Source organism: Coregonus lavaretus (genome assembly GCF_964263955.1).
Source record: "Coregonus lavaretus genome assembly, chromosome: 12".
NCBI classification, from domain to species: domain Eukaryota; kingdom Metazoa; phylum Chordata; class Actinopteri; order Salmoniformes; family Salmonidae; genus Coregonus; species Coregonus lavaretus.
Window position 1 is genome coordinate 8752906 of NC_139999.1, and position 14332 is coordinate 8767237.

Genomic DNA, 14332 nt, shown 5'->3' on the forward strand with positions numbered 1-14332 from the left:
ACCAAGAATTCACAAAATGGGACAAACACCAAATTGAGACTCTGCATGCAGAATTCTGCAAAAACATCCTCCGTGTACAACGTAAAACACCAAATAATGCATGCAGAGCAGAATTTGGCCAATACCCGCTAATTATCAAAATCCAGAAAAGAGCCGTTAAATTATATAACCACTTAAAAGGAAGCGATTCCCAAACCTTCCATAACAAAGCCATCACCTACAGAGAGATGAACTTGGAGAAGAGTCCCCTAAGTAAGCTGGTCCTGGGGCTCTGTTCACAAACACAAACAGACCCCACACAGCCCCAGGACAACAACAACAACAACAACACAATTACATCCAAACAAATCATGAGAAAACAAAAAGAGAATTACTTGACACATGGGAAAGAACAAACAAAAAAACAGAGCAAACTAGAATGCTCTTTGGCCCTAAACAGAGAGTACACAGTGGCAGAATACCTGACCACTGTGACTGACCCAAACTTAAGGAAAGCTTTGACTATGTACAGACTCAGTGAGCATAGCCTTGCTATTGAGAAAGGCCGCCGTAGGCAGACCTGGCTCTCAAGAGAAGACAGGCTATGTGCACACTGCCCACGAAATGAGGTGGAAAATGAGCTGCACTTCCTAACCTCCTGCCAAATGTATGACCATATTAGAGACACATATTTCCCTCATATTACAGCGATCCACAAAGAATTAGAAAACAAACCCAATTTTGATAAACTCCCTTATCTACTGGGTGAAAAACCACAGTGTGCCATCACAGCTGCAAGATTTGTGACCTGTTGCCACAAGAAAAGGGCAACCAGTGAAGAACAAACACCATTGTAAATACAACCCATATTTACAGTGGGGAAAAAAAGTATTTAGTCAGCCACCAATTGTGCAAGTTCTCCCACTTAAAAAGATGAGAGAGGCCTGTAATTTTCATCATAGGTACACGTCAACTATGACAGACAAATTAAGGAAAAAAAATCCAGAAAATCACATTGTAGGATTTTTAATGAATTTATTTGCAAATTATGGTGGAAAATAAGTATTTGGTCACCTACAAACAAGCAAGATTTCTGGCTCTCACAGACCTGTAACTTCTTCTTTAAGAGGCTCCTCTGTCCTCCACTCGTTACCTGTATTAATGGCACCTGTTTGAACTTGTTATCAGTATAAAAAGACACCTGTCCACAACCTCAAACAGTCACACTCCAAACTCCACTATGGCCGAGACCAAAGAGCTGTCAAAGGACACCAGAAACAAAATTGTAGACCTGCACCAGGCTGGGAAGACTGAATCTGCAATAGGTAAGCAGCTTGTGAAAACCTTGTGAAGACTTACAGAAAACGTTTGACCTGTGTCATTGCCAACAAAGGGTATATAACAAAGTATTGAGAAACTTTTGTTATTGACCAAATACTTATTTTCCACCATAACTTGCAAATAAATTCATTAAAAATCCTACAATGTGACTTTCTGGAAAAACAATTCTCATTTTGTCTGTCATAGTTGACGTGTACCTATGATGAAAATTACAGGCCTCTCTCATCTTTTTAAGTGGGAGAACTTGCACAATTGGTGGCTGACTAAATACTTTTTTTCCCCACTGTATGTTGATTTATTTTCCCATTTGTACTTTAACTCTTTGCACATTGTTACAACACTGTATATATACATAATATGACATTTGAAATGTCCTTATTCTTTTGAAACTTCTGAGTGTAATGTTTACTGTTAATATTTATTGTTTATTTCACTTTTGTTTACTATCTACTTCACTTGCTTTGGCAATGTTAACATACGTTTCCCATGCCAATAAAGCCCTTAAATTGAATTGAATTGAGAAAGAGACAGAGAGAGTGAGAGAAAGAGAAAGAGAGAGACAGAGAGAGCGAGAGAAAGAGCGCGAGAGGAAAGTATGATAAGTCCATGGATGTCTCCCAGGAGGCCATAGGTTGTCAGAGAGAAAGAGGCCCAGCTGGCAGAGGCCTGGTAGAAGAGGCCAAGGCCAAGGCAGCAGACACGTCTACTTACCGTAACCATACTACATCCTCCTCAGTGTCTGGGAAACACATTAGGAGCAGTATTCATAAAGAGTTTCAGAGTAGGAGTGCTGATCTAGGACCAGGTCCTCCCTGTCCATATTATTTAGTTCATTTTGATCTAGGGCAGGCATCAGGCAAAACTAATCCTAGATCATCAGCATTTCTACTCTGATAAGCTTGATAAATACAGGCTAAGATGCAGCTCATCATTGCTTATAAGGCCCTGAGAGAGACAGAGAGAGACAGAGAGCGAGAGAAACAGAGAGAGAGCGAGAGAAACAGAGAGAGAGAGCGAGAGACAGAGAGAGAGAGAGACAGAGAGACAGAGAGAGACAGAGACAGAGAGAGACAGAGAGAGACAGAGACAGAAAGACAGAGACAGAGAGAGAGACAGAGAGAGACAGAGAGAGAGAGAGAGAGAGAGAGACAGAGACAGATCTCCAAAAATTCCAAATAGAGGAGCAGCTGCTGAAAAGATGAGCTCCTACAAATATTGAAATTTGATATGGTTTTTAGAGTGAAGTACATCGGGAAAAAACTAAAGAAAACTGCAAGACTGAATAAGAGACAAAACAAGCAACAAACAAAGAAGAAAGGCTTTTGAAAAAGTAACAATTTTTCATAAAATTGTACAGTTATCTTAGCTAGCTGAATTGTTTACCAGTTGCTAAACAGTTGCTAGGGACTCTCCTGGAAGAAGCTAGCTAGCTAACAAATAATATCTAGTTAACAGAAGAAAAGAAAGACAAAATAAGACAAAATAAGGACAGAAGACAAAGGACATCAAAGTAAAACAGTCCTCTAAAAGACACAAGAGAGAATAATACAAGAAACAACGCTTCTATTGCAACATTGTGTACAGCGTTGCTATGGAAATTGTTTACCCACCAGACATCCAGACTGAGAAAGCTAAGAAAAGTTCCAAAGGTTTGATGATGGGACAGAACCATGAATGCCTGTTTGCAGATCTTACCAGTTGCAAAACAAGAGCAAATTTAATATTTAATACCAAACGAGGGCACATATGGAAAAGGGTTACTTGCAACAATTTCCCTTTCTCAAAAAAGAGAGGCATCAGCCAAGGATGTCAGATCAGCATTTTTGAAGAAGCTGACCAGAGCAACACGTATCAAACAGTAAACTTATATAATAATGGAACTGTATTGATACAAGGCAATGATTCAATCCTCCAGGGTTTTGAGAATATGTTTGCTACCCTAAAAGCAGAAACTGAAGAAAAAGTCAAGGAGGGAGATGGAGAAAAGCAGGCCCCAACGGTCTCTGTGACCCAGCAAGAAGCCCTCAGTGTCCCTCTACCTACCTCACCTGCAGCAGACAAAGCCAAGGACATGCCTACAACACCAAGAACACCTGCTATGCAACGTTTCCACAACACCCTCTCTCTCGTCGAAGCAGAGGTCATAGAACTCAGAGAGAACAAGCTTCAAGAGGAGGACACTGTCCAGAAACGAAAAGAAGAGATGAAACAGTTCAGGGAGGAGAGCAGAGCATCTATTGCTAAATTAGAAAGCAGAATGGACAAACTGAGTCAGACAAATGATGACCTCAGAGACCATCTGAGCACAACAAGAAAGGAGCTAGAACAAAGAGAGAGGTACATTGACACCCTCAACCAGCAGCTAGTCAATATGTCCTCTGCATCTAGAGAATATGTCCACCAGCCTGGTACAACACCAGCAGAACCTGAGACCAGCATGGCCTCCACCACACAGCCTGATGACACTGCACCCGCCTACCAGTCTGCTCCAGCCCAGGTCAGCCAACCAGCGTCCCAGTCTGCTCTAGCCCAGGTCAGCCAACCAGCCACCCAGTCTGCTCTAGCCCAGGTCAGCCTACCTGCTTCCCAGTCTGCTCCAGCACAGTGTGCTCCAGCCCAGGTCAGCCAACCAGCGTCCCAGTCTGCTCCAGCCCAGGTCAGCCAACCAGCCTCTCAGTCTGCTCCAGCCCAGGTCAACCTACCAGCCTCTCAGTCTGCTCCAGCCCAGGTCAACCTACCAGCCTCTCAGTCTGCTCCAGCCCAGGTCAACCTACCAGCCTCTCAGTCTGCTCCAGCCCAGGTCAGCCAACCAGCCACCCAGTCTGCTCCAGCCCAGGTCAGCCAACCAGCCTCCCAGTCTGCTCCAGCCCAGGTCAGAATACCAGTCTCCCAGTCTGCTCCACCCAGACAGTCACCCACAACTGCATTCCTTATTGATTCAAATGGGAAGTTCTTAGTCCAGGAAAGATTATTCCCTAGACACCAGGTGTATAAGTTCTGGTGTCCTACAATTGACAGTGCAATGCAGATACTCAGTCAGACCAGGATTGACACCCCGGACAACATCATCATCCACACTGGCACAAACGACCTTCATGCCAAAGGTGAAAATGTATCTGGGGCAGTGAGAAGAGTGGCAGAACGGGCACAGGCTAGGTTCCCAACAACCAATATAGTTGTGTCCACCCTCCTACCAAGAAAATACTTCCCAGGAAAGTTGATTGAAAAAATAAAATCAACAGATCACTGTGGACTGTGCCTCACTGCTCAACGTCAGAACGGCTCACCACCCCACTCTGACATGTGAACACGTATACGATAATGTACATCTTGATCAGGACAGTATCAGAACCTTTGCCAAGGACCTAAAGGATGCAACACTTGGCAGGGACCCACACACCCATCACCCCAGCAACAGAGCCCCCCGCTCCACCTTCTGAAACAACAGTACCCCCACCATCCCCAAGAGAGAATAGCCAGACACGACTTATTACAGCACAGCTCTACAAGACCAGGCCTAACACAGCACAGATTTACCAGACCAGACCCGCCTCAGGACAGCACGACCAGACCCGTCCCATCACAACACAGCTCTACTAGACCAGGCCCATCACAACACAGCTCTACTAGACCCGGCCCATCACAACACAGTTCTACTAGACCCGGCCCATCATAACACAGCTCTACTAGACCCGGCCCATCACAACACAGCTCTACTAGACCCGGCCCATCACAACACAGCTCTACTAGACCCGGCCCATCACAACACAGCTCTACTAGACCCGGCCCATCACAACACAGTTCTACTAGACCCGGCCCATCACAACACAGTTCTACTAGACCCGGCCCATCACAACACAGCTCTACTAGACCAGGCCCATCACAACACAGCTCTACTAGACCCGGCCCATCACAACACAGTTCTACTAGAACAGGCCCATCACAACACAGTTCTACTAGACCAGGCCCATCACAACACAGTTCTACTAGACCCGGCCCATCACAACACAGCTCTACTAGACCCGGCCCATCACAACACAGCTCTACTAGACCCGGCCCATCACAACACAGCTCTACTAGACCCGGCCCATCACAACACAGCTCTACTAGACCCGGCCCATCACAACACAGCTCTACTAGACCCGGCCCATCACAACACAGTTCTACTAGAACAGGCCCATCACAACACAGCTCTACTAGACGCGGCCCATCACAACACAGTTCTACTAGACCCGGCCCATCACAACACAGCTCTACTAGACCCGGCCCATCACAACACAGCTCTACTAGACCCGGCCCATCACAACACAGCTCTACTAGACCCGGCCCATCACAACACAGTTCTACTAGAACAGGCCCATCACAACACAGTTCTACTAGACCAGGCCCATCACAACACAGTTCTACTAGACCCGACCCATCACAACACAGTTCTACTAGACCCGGCCCATCACAACACAGCTCTACTAGACCAGGCCCATCACAACACAGTTCTACTAGACCCGGCCCATCACAACACAGCTCTACTAGACCCGGCCCATCACAACACAGTTCTACTAGACCAGGCCCATCACAACACAGTTCTACTGGACCTGGCCCATCACAACACAGCTCTACCAGACCCGGCCCATCACAACACAGCTCTACTAGACCCGGCCCATCACAACACAGTTCTACTGGACCATCACAACACAGTTCTACTGGACCTGGCCCATCACTGACCACTACTCCAGGGTTGGGCAGAACACAGTCCTTCAGAGAAGTACACCACATCATGCAGTCCACACCATGTATCATTCAGATCATCAGCCTACATATGCTGAGGTAACCTCTGGCAAAAAATACCTAGAACAATCAGAGATAGAGGAGGTGCGCCAACTACTGCATCTAATATGCAGACTACTGGGCTAGACAGACCCTTTAATTCACGCAAACGCGCACGTGCACACGCATGCGCGCACACACACACACACACACACACACACACACTGCAATGTACTTATTTTTTGGGCCATTCTTATTAATTTGTTTACAACTATCCTTTATTTTATTGGCACTGGTATTTTAATAATATATATATGTATGTGTATATGTGTATATGTATGTATGTATATATATATATATATATGTGTATATGTATGTATGTATGTATACAGTGAGGGAAAAAAGTATTTGATCCCCTACTGATTTTGTACGTTTGCCCACTGACAAAGAAATGATCTGTCTATAATTTTAATGGTAGGTTTATTTGAACAGTGAGAGACAGAATAACAACAAAAAAATCCTGAAAAACGCATGTCAAAAACGTTATAAATTGATTTGCATTTTAATGAGGGAAATAAGTATTTGACCCCCTCTCAATCAGAAAGATTTCTGGCTCCCAGGTGTCTTTTATACAGGTAACGAGCTGAGATTAGGAGCACACTCTTAAAGGGAGTGCTCCTAATCTCAGCTTGTTACCTGTATAAAAGACACCTGTCCACAGAAGCAATCAATCAATCAGATTCCAAACTCTCCACCATGGCCATGACCAAAGAGCTCTCCAAGGATGTCAGGGACAAGATTGTAGACCTACACAAGGCTGGAATGGGCTACAAGACCATCGCCAAGCAGCTTGGTGAGAAGGTGACAACAGTTGGTGCGATTATTCGCAAATGGAAGAAAGACAAAATAACTGTCAATCTCCCTCAGCCTGGGGCTCCATGCAAGATCTCACCTCGTGGAGTTGCAATGATCATGAGAACGGTGAGGAATCAGCCCAGAACTACACGGGAGGTTCTTGTCAATGATCTCAAGGCAGCTGGGACCATAGTCACCAAGAAAACAATTGGTAACACACTACGCCATGAAGGACTGAAATCCTGCAGCGCCCGCAAGGTCCCCCTGCTCAAGAAAGCACATATACAGGCCCATCTGAAGTTTGCCAATGAACATCTGAATGAACTCGCTGTGTTTGGAGGAGGAGGAATGCTGCCTATGACCCCAAGAACACCATCCCCACCGTCAAACATGGAGGTGGAAACATTATGCTTTGGGGGTGTTTTTCTGCTAAGGGGACAGGACAACTTATCCGCATCAAAGGGACGATGGACGGCGCCATGTACCGTCAAATCTTGGGTGAGAACCTCCTTCCCTCAGCCAGGGCATTGAAAATGGGTAGTGGATGGGTATTCCAGCATGACAATGACCCAAAACACACGGCCAAGGCAACAAAGGAGTGGCTCAAGAAGAAGCACATTAAGGTCCTGGAGTGGCCTAGCCAGTCTCCAGACCTTAATCCCATAGAAAATCTGTGGAGGGAGCTGAAGGTTCGAGTTGCCAAACGTCAGCCTCGAAACCTTAATGACTTGGAGAAGATCTGCAAAGAGGAGTGGGACAAAATCCCTCCTGAGATGTGTGCAAACCTGGTGGCCAACTACAAGAAACGTCTGACCTCTGTGATTGCCAACAAGGGTTTTTCCACCAAGTACTAAGTCAGGTTTTGCAGAGGGGTCAAATACTTATTTTCCTCATTAAAATGCAAATACATTTATAACATTTTTGACATGCGTTTTTTTGGATTTTTTTGTTGTTATTCTGTCTCTCACTGTTCAAATAAACCTACCATTATAGACTGATCATGTCTTTGTCAGTGGGCAAACGTACAAAATCAGCAGGGGATCGAATACTTTTTTCCCTCACTGTATATATATATATATATATATACACTGCTCAAAAAAAATAAAGGGAACACTTAAACAACACAATGTAATTCCAAGTCAATCACACTAATGTGAAATCAAACTGTCCACTTAGGAAGCAACACTGATTGACAATAAATGTCACATGCTGTTGTGCAAATGGAATAGACAACAGGTGGAAATTATAGGCAATTAGCAAGACACCCCCAATAAAGAAGTGGTTCTGTAGGTGGTGACCACAGACCACTTCTCAGTTCCTATGCTTCCTGGCTGATGTTTTGGTCACTTTTGAATGCTGGCGGTGCTTTCACTCTAGTGGTAGCATGAGACGGAGTCTACAACCCACACAAGTGGCTCAGGTAGTGCAGCTCATCCAGGATGGCACATCAATGCGAGCTGTGGCAAGAAGGTTTGCTATGTCTGTCAGCGTAGTGTCCAGAGCATGGAGGCGCTACCAGGAGACAGGCCAGTACATCAGGAGACGTGGAGGAGGCCGTAGGAGGGCAACAACCCAGCAGCAGGACTGCTACCTCCGCCTTTGTGCAAGGAGGAGCAGGAGGAGCACTGCCAGAGCCCTGCAAAATGACCTCCAGCAGGCCACAAATGTGCATGTGTATGCTCAAACGATCAGAAACAGACTCCATGAGGGTGGTATGAGGGCCCAACGTCCACAGGTGGGGGTTGTGCTTACAGCCCAACACCGTGCAGGACGTTTGGCATTTGCCAGAGAACACCAAGATTGGCAAATTCGCCACTGGCGCCCTGTGCTCTTCACAGATGAAAGCAGGTTCACACTGAGCACATGTGACAGACGTGAGAGAGTCTGGAGACGCCGTGGAGAACGTTCTGCTGCCTGCAACATCCTCCAGCATGACCGGTTTGGCGGTGGGTCAGTCATGGTGTGGGGTGGCATTTCTTTGGGGGGCCGCACAGCCCTACCAGAGGTAGCCTGACTGCCATTAGGTACCGAGATGAGATCCTCAGACCCCTTGTGAGACCATATGCTGGTGCGGTTGGCCCTGGGTTCCTCCTAATGCAAGACAATGCTAGACCTCATGTGGCTGGAGTGTGTCAGCAGTTCCTGCAAGAGGAAGGCATTGATGCTATGGACTGGCCCTCCCATTCCCCAGACCTGAATCCAATTGAACACATCTGGGACATCATGTCTCGCTCCATCCACCAACGCCACGTTGCACCACAGACTGTCCAGGAGTTGGCGGATGCTTTAGTCCAGGTCTGGGAGGAGATCCCTCAGGAGACCATCCGCCACCTCATCAGGAGCATGCCCAGGCGTCATAGTGAGGTCATACAGGCACGAGGAAGCCACACACACTACTGAGCCTCATTTTGACTTGTTTTAAGGACATTACATCAAAGTTGGATCAGCCTGTAGTGTGGTTTTCCACTTTAATTTTGAGGGTGACTCCAAATCCAGACCTCCATGGGTTGATACATTTGATTTCCATTGATAATTTTTGTGTGATTTTGTTGTCAGCACATTCAACTATGTAAAGAAAAAAGTATTTAATAAGATTATTTCATTCATTCAGATCTAGGATGTGTTATTTTAGTGTTCCCTTTATTTTTTTGTATATATATACACTGCTCAAAAAAATATGGTACTAACTTCTGGCTGCTTTCCTGATGTCTGGAACCAGAGGCTCATCTCCCCTATCCACAAAAGTGGAGACAAATCAGACCCCAATAATTACAGGGGAATTTGCGTAAACAGCATCTTGGGAAAGGTTTTCTGTAGCATTTTGAATTCAAGAATTCAAACCTTTCTTCAAGAAAAAAATGTAATAAGTAAATGTCAAATTGGCTTTCTCCCTAACCATCGCACTACTGACAATACATACACCTTACACACACTAATTAATAAACACGTCCACCAAAAAAAAGAGAGCAGAATCTTTGCTTGCTTTATTGACTTTAAAAAAGCATTTGATTCTATTTGGCACGAAGGGCTATTCTACAAAATTCTCCAAAGTGGACTTGGTGGTAAGGTGTATGACTTAATAAAATGTATGTACACAGAAAACAAGTGTGCAATAAAAATAAAAAACCAAAGAACATAATTATTTTCACAACGTTGAGGTGTGAGACAAGGCTGCAGTTTGAGTCTAAATCTTTTCAACATTTATATCAATGAATTAGCAGACATGTTGGACCATTCTCCAGCCCCAGGACTCACACTATTTGACACAGAGGTAAAATACCTGCTATATGCTGATGACTTGGTACTTCTATCACCAACCAAAGAAGGTCTTCAACAGAACCTTAACATTCTAGAGCAATATTGCCATAATTGGGCCCTGGCAGTAAATTAAAAAAAAACTAAAATCATGTCAGAAACACAAATATAAATTCACCCTGAACAACACCATAATTGAACACACTAAAAATTACACATAACTTGGTCTGACCATATCTGCATCGAGAAACTTTAATATGGCAGTGAATGCACTCAAAGAAAAAGCCCGCAGAGCATTGTATGCAATAAAAATGAAATTATTCAAAATCAACATCCCAATTAGAATTTGGACCAAAATATTTGACAGTGTAATCCTACCAATAGCTCTTTACGGAAGTGAGGTTTGGGGTCCACTCAATAAACGGGACTTTAAAATGTGGGACAAATATCCAATTGAAGCCCTACATGCAGAATTCTGTCGGAAAATTCAGAGGTCCAGAGAAATACCCCAACTAATGCATGTAGGGCAGAATTGGGCCGCTTTCCAGTAGTAATGAAAATACAGAAAATATCATTAATTTTTTGGCTACATCTAAATTCAAGTCCAAATTCAAGTCTGCAATTTAAAGCACTTCAAACCCAAGCGCTGAGCCCAGAAACGAGCCCTCTCAGTCAGCTGGTGTTGGACCTAACCAACCAAGCTGACACCAGCACTGCTTCAAAAGAAATAATTCCAATGAACAAAATCATAAACCAATCAAAGGACTCATATTTACAACATTGGAAAAACGAAACAAAATCCCAAAGCCGACTAAATTGCTATCTGACCCTAAACAGAGAATATGAATTGGCTGATTATCTCTACTCTGTCAGAGATACGAAGCAGAGACAGATCCTTACCAAGTACAGGCTGAGTGACCATCAATTGGCAATAGAAACAGGCAGACATAAAAAGACATGGCTACCCAAAGAGGAGTGTATACAGTGGGGGAAAAAAGTATTTAGTCAGCCACCAATTGTGCAAGTTCTCCCACTTAAAAAGATGAGAGAGGCCTGTAATTTTCATCATAGGTACACGTCAACTATGACAGACAAACTGAGGAAAACAAATCAAGAAAATCACATTGTAGGATTTTTTATGAATTTATTTGCAAATTATGGTGGAAAATAAGTATTTGGTCACCTACAAACAAGCACGATTTCTGGCTCTCACAGACCTGTAACTTCTTCTTTAAGAGGCTCCTCTGTCCTCCACTCGTCACCTGTATTAATGGCACCTGTTTGAACTTGTTATCAGTATAAAAGACACCTGTCCACAACCTCAAACAGTCACACTCCAAACTCCACTATGGCCAAGACCAAAGAGCTGTCAAAGGACACCAGAAACAAAATTGTAGACCTGCACCAGGCTGGGAAGACTGAATCTGCAATAGGTAAGCAGCTTGGTTTGAAGAAATCAACTGTGGGAGCAATTATTAGGAAATGGAAGACATACAAGACCACTGATAATCTCCCTCGATCTGGGGCTCCACGTAAGATCTCACCCCGTGGGGTCAAAATGATCACAAGAACGGTGAGCAAAAATCCCAGAACCACACGGGGGGACCTAGTGAATGACCTGCAGAGAGCTGGGACCAAAGTAACAAAGCCTACCATCAGTAACACACTACGCCGCCAGGGACCCAAATCCTGCAGTGCCAGACGTGTCCCCCTGCTTAAGCCAGTACATGTCCAGGCCCGTCTGAAGTTTGCTAGAGTGCATTTGGATGATCCAGAAGAGGATTGGGAGAATGTCATATAGTCAAATGAAACCAAAATATAACTTTTTGGTAAAAACTAAACTCGTCGTGTTTGGAGGACAAAGAATGCTGAGTTGCATCCAAAGAACACCATACCTACTGTGAAGCATGGGGGTGGAAACATCATGCTTTGGGGCTGTTTTTCTGCAAAGGGACCAGGACGACTGATCCGTGTAAAGGAAAGAATGAATGGGGCCATGTATCGTGAGATTTTGAGTGAAAACCTCCTTCCATCAGCAAGGGCATTGAAGATGAAACGTGGCTGGGTCTTTCAGCATGACAATGATCCCAAACACACCGCCCGGGCAACGAAGGAGTGGCTTCGTAAGAAGCATTTCAAGGTCCTGGAGTGGCCTAGCCAGTCTCCAGATCTCAACCCCATAGAAAATCTTTGGAGGGAGTTGAAAGTCCGTGTTGCCCAGCGACAGCCCCAAAACATCACTGCTCTAGAGGAGATCTGCATGGAGGAATGGGCCAAAATACCAGCAACAGTGTGTGAAAACCTTGTGAAGACTTACAGAAAACGTTTGACCTGTGTCATTGCCAACAAAGGGTATATAACAAAGTATTGAGAAACTTTTGTTATTGACCAAATACTTATTTTCCACCATAATTTGCAAATAAATTCATTAAAAATCCTACAATGTGATTTTCTGGAAATTCTTTTCTCATTTTGTCTGTCATAGTTGACGTGTACCTATGATGAAAATTACAGGCCTCTCTCATCTTTTTAAGTGGGAGAACTTGCACAATTGGTGGCTGACTAAATACTTTTTTCCCCCACTGTATGTGGTCACTGCACGACAGGGGAGGTAGAAACAGAGATGCACTTTCTCCTTTACTGAGATAAATATTCCTCACAAAGAGATTCATTATTCACAGAAATGACTACATTTATTCCAAATTTTAACTTATTAAACCCAGAGGAAAAACTAAAAATACTCATGGGCGAAGGAGCAATGGCTCCTCTTGCAGCCAAATATGTATTTGCCTGCCATAGGCTGAGGGACACCGAATAATAACATCTGCATAGTAAATAGTAACTTACTTATTATTATTATTGTTATTGCTATTATTGTTATTACCATTATTATTGTTGTTTATCATTCCAAATAGTAGTGGTATGGGTGGTAATGGTAATGATGGCAGTTTAATGATGGTGGTGGTAGTAATGATGATGGTAGTTGTAGTACTGATATAATGGTGAAGATGACCGTTATTTAGTTATAAGTTAGTTATAGTTTCATTTTCCATATTTAGATTTGTATATTTATTACATTTATACTATTGACTGTTACCATTTTATTGTTGTTATTTATTTATTATTATTTACTACCATTTTTATTATTATTTGTTATTATTTATTATCTTATTACAATGTATATTGTATACATTGTTGCTTTGGCAATATTGACGCAATGTTTTTCATGCCAATAAAGCAGCTTGAATTGAATTGAATTGAGAGAGAGAGAGAGAGAGAGACAGAGTGAGTGAGAGAGAGAGACAGAGAGAGAGAGAGAGAGACAGAGAGAGAGACAGAGAGAGAGACAGAGAGCGAGACAGAGAGCGAGACAGAGAGCGAGACAGAGAGAGAGACAGAGAGAGAGAGAGAGAGACAGAGAGAGACAGACAGACAGAGAGAGAGAGAGAGAGAGAGAGAGAGAGAGACAGAGCGAGAGACAGAGAGACAGAGAGAAAGACAGCAAGAGAGAGAGAGACAGCGAGAGCGAGAGAGAGACAGAGAGAGACAGAGAGCGAGAGAAACAGAGAGAGAGACAGAGAGAGAGAGACAGCGAGAGAGACAGAGAGAGAGAGACAGAGACAGAGACAGAGACAGAGAGAGAGAGACAGAGAGAGAGAGAGACAGAGAGAGAGAGACAGAGAGAGACAGCGGAGAGAGAGACAGCGAGAGCGAGACAGAGAGAGAGAGACAGAGAGAGAGAGACAGAGTGAGTGAGAGAGAGACAGAGAGAGACAGAGAGAGACAGAGAGAGAGAGAGAGAGAGAGAGAGAGAGAGAGAGACAGAGAGACAGAGAGACAGAGAGAAAGACAGCAAGAGAGAGAGAGACAGCGAGAGAGAGAGAGACAGAGAGCGAGAGAAACAGAGAGAGAGACAGAGAGAGAGAGACAGAGAGACAGCGAGAGAGCGAGACAGAGAGATAGACAAAGAGAGAGAGAGAGAGAGAGAGCGAGAGAGACAGAGAGACAGAGAGAGAGAGACAGAGAGAGAGAGAGAGAGAGAGCAGAGAGAGAGAGAGAGAGAGAGAGAGAGAGAGAGAGAGAGAGAGAGAGAGAGGAGAGAGAGAGAGAGAGAGAGAAGAGAAGAGGAGAGAGAGAG

General features: G+C 44.2%; 1 protein-coding gene across 1 annotated transcript in view; it reads right to left on the bottom strand.

Moving 5' to 3' along the window:
• LOC311138679 (interleukin-17 receptor D-like) overlaps positions 1-14332 on the bottom strand; it is a gene marked incomplete at its 5' end in the record, with an annotated part of 70680 nt that overhangs the window by 9806 nt on the left and 46542 nt on the right. The window lies entirely within an intron of this gene.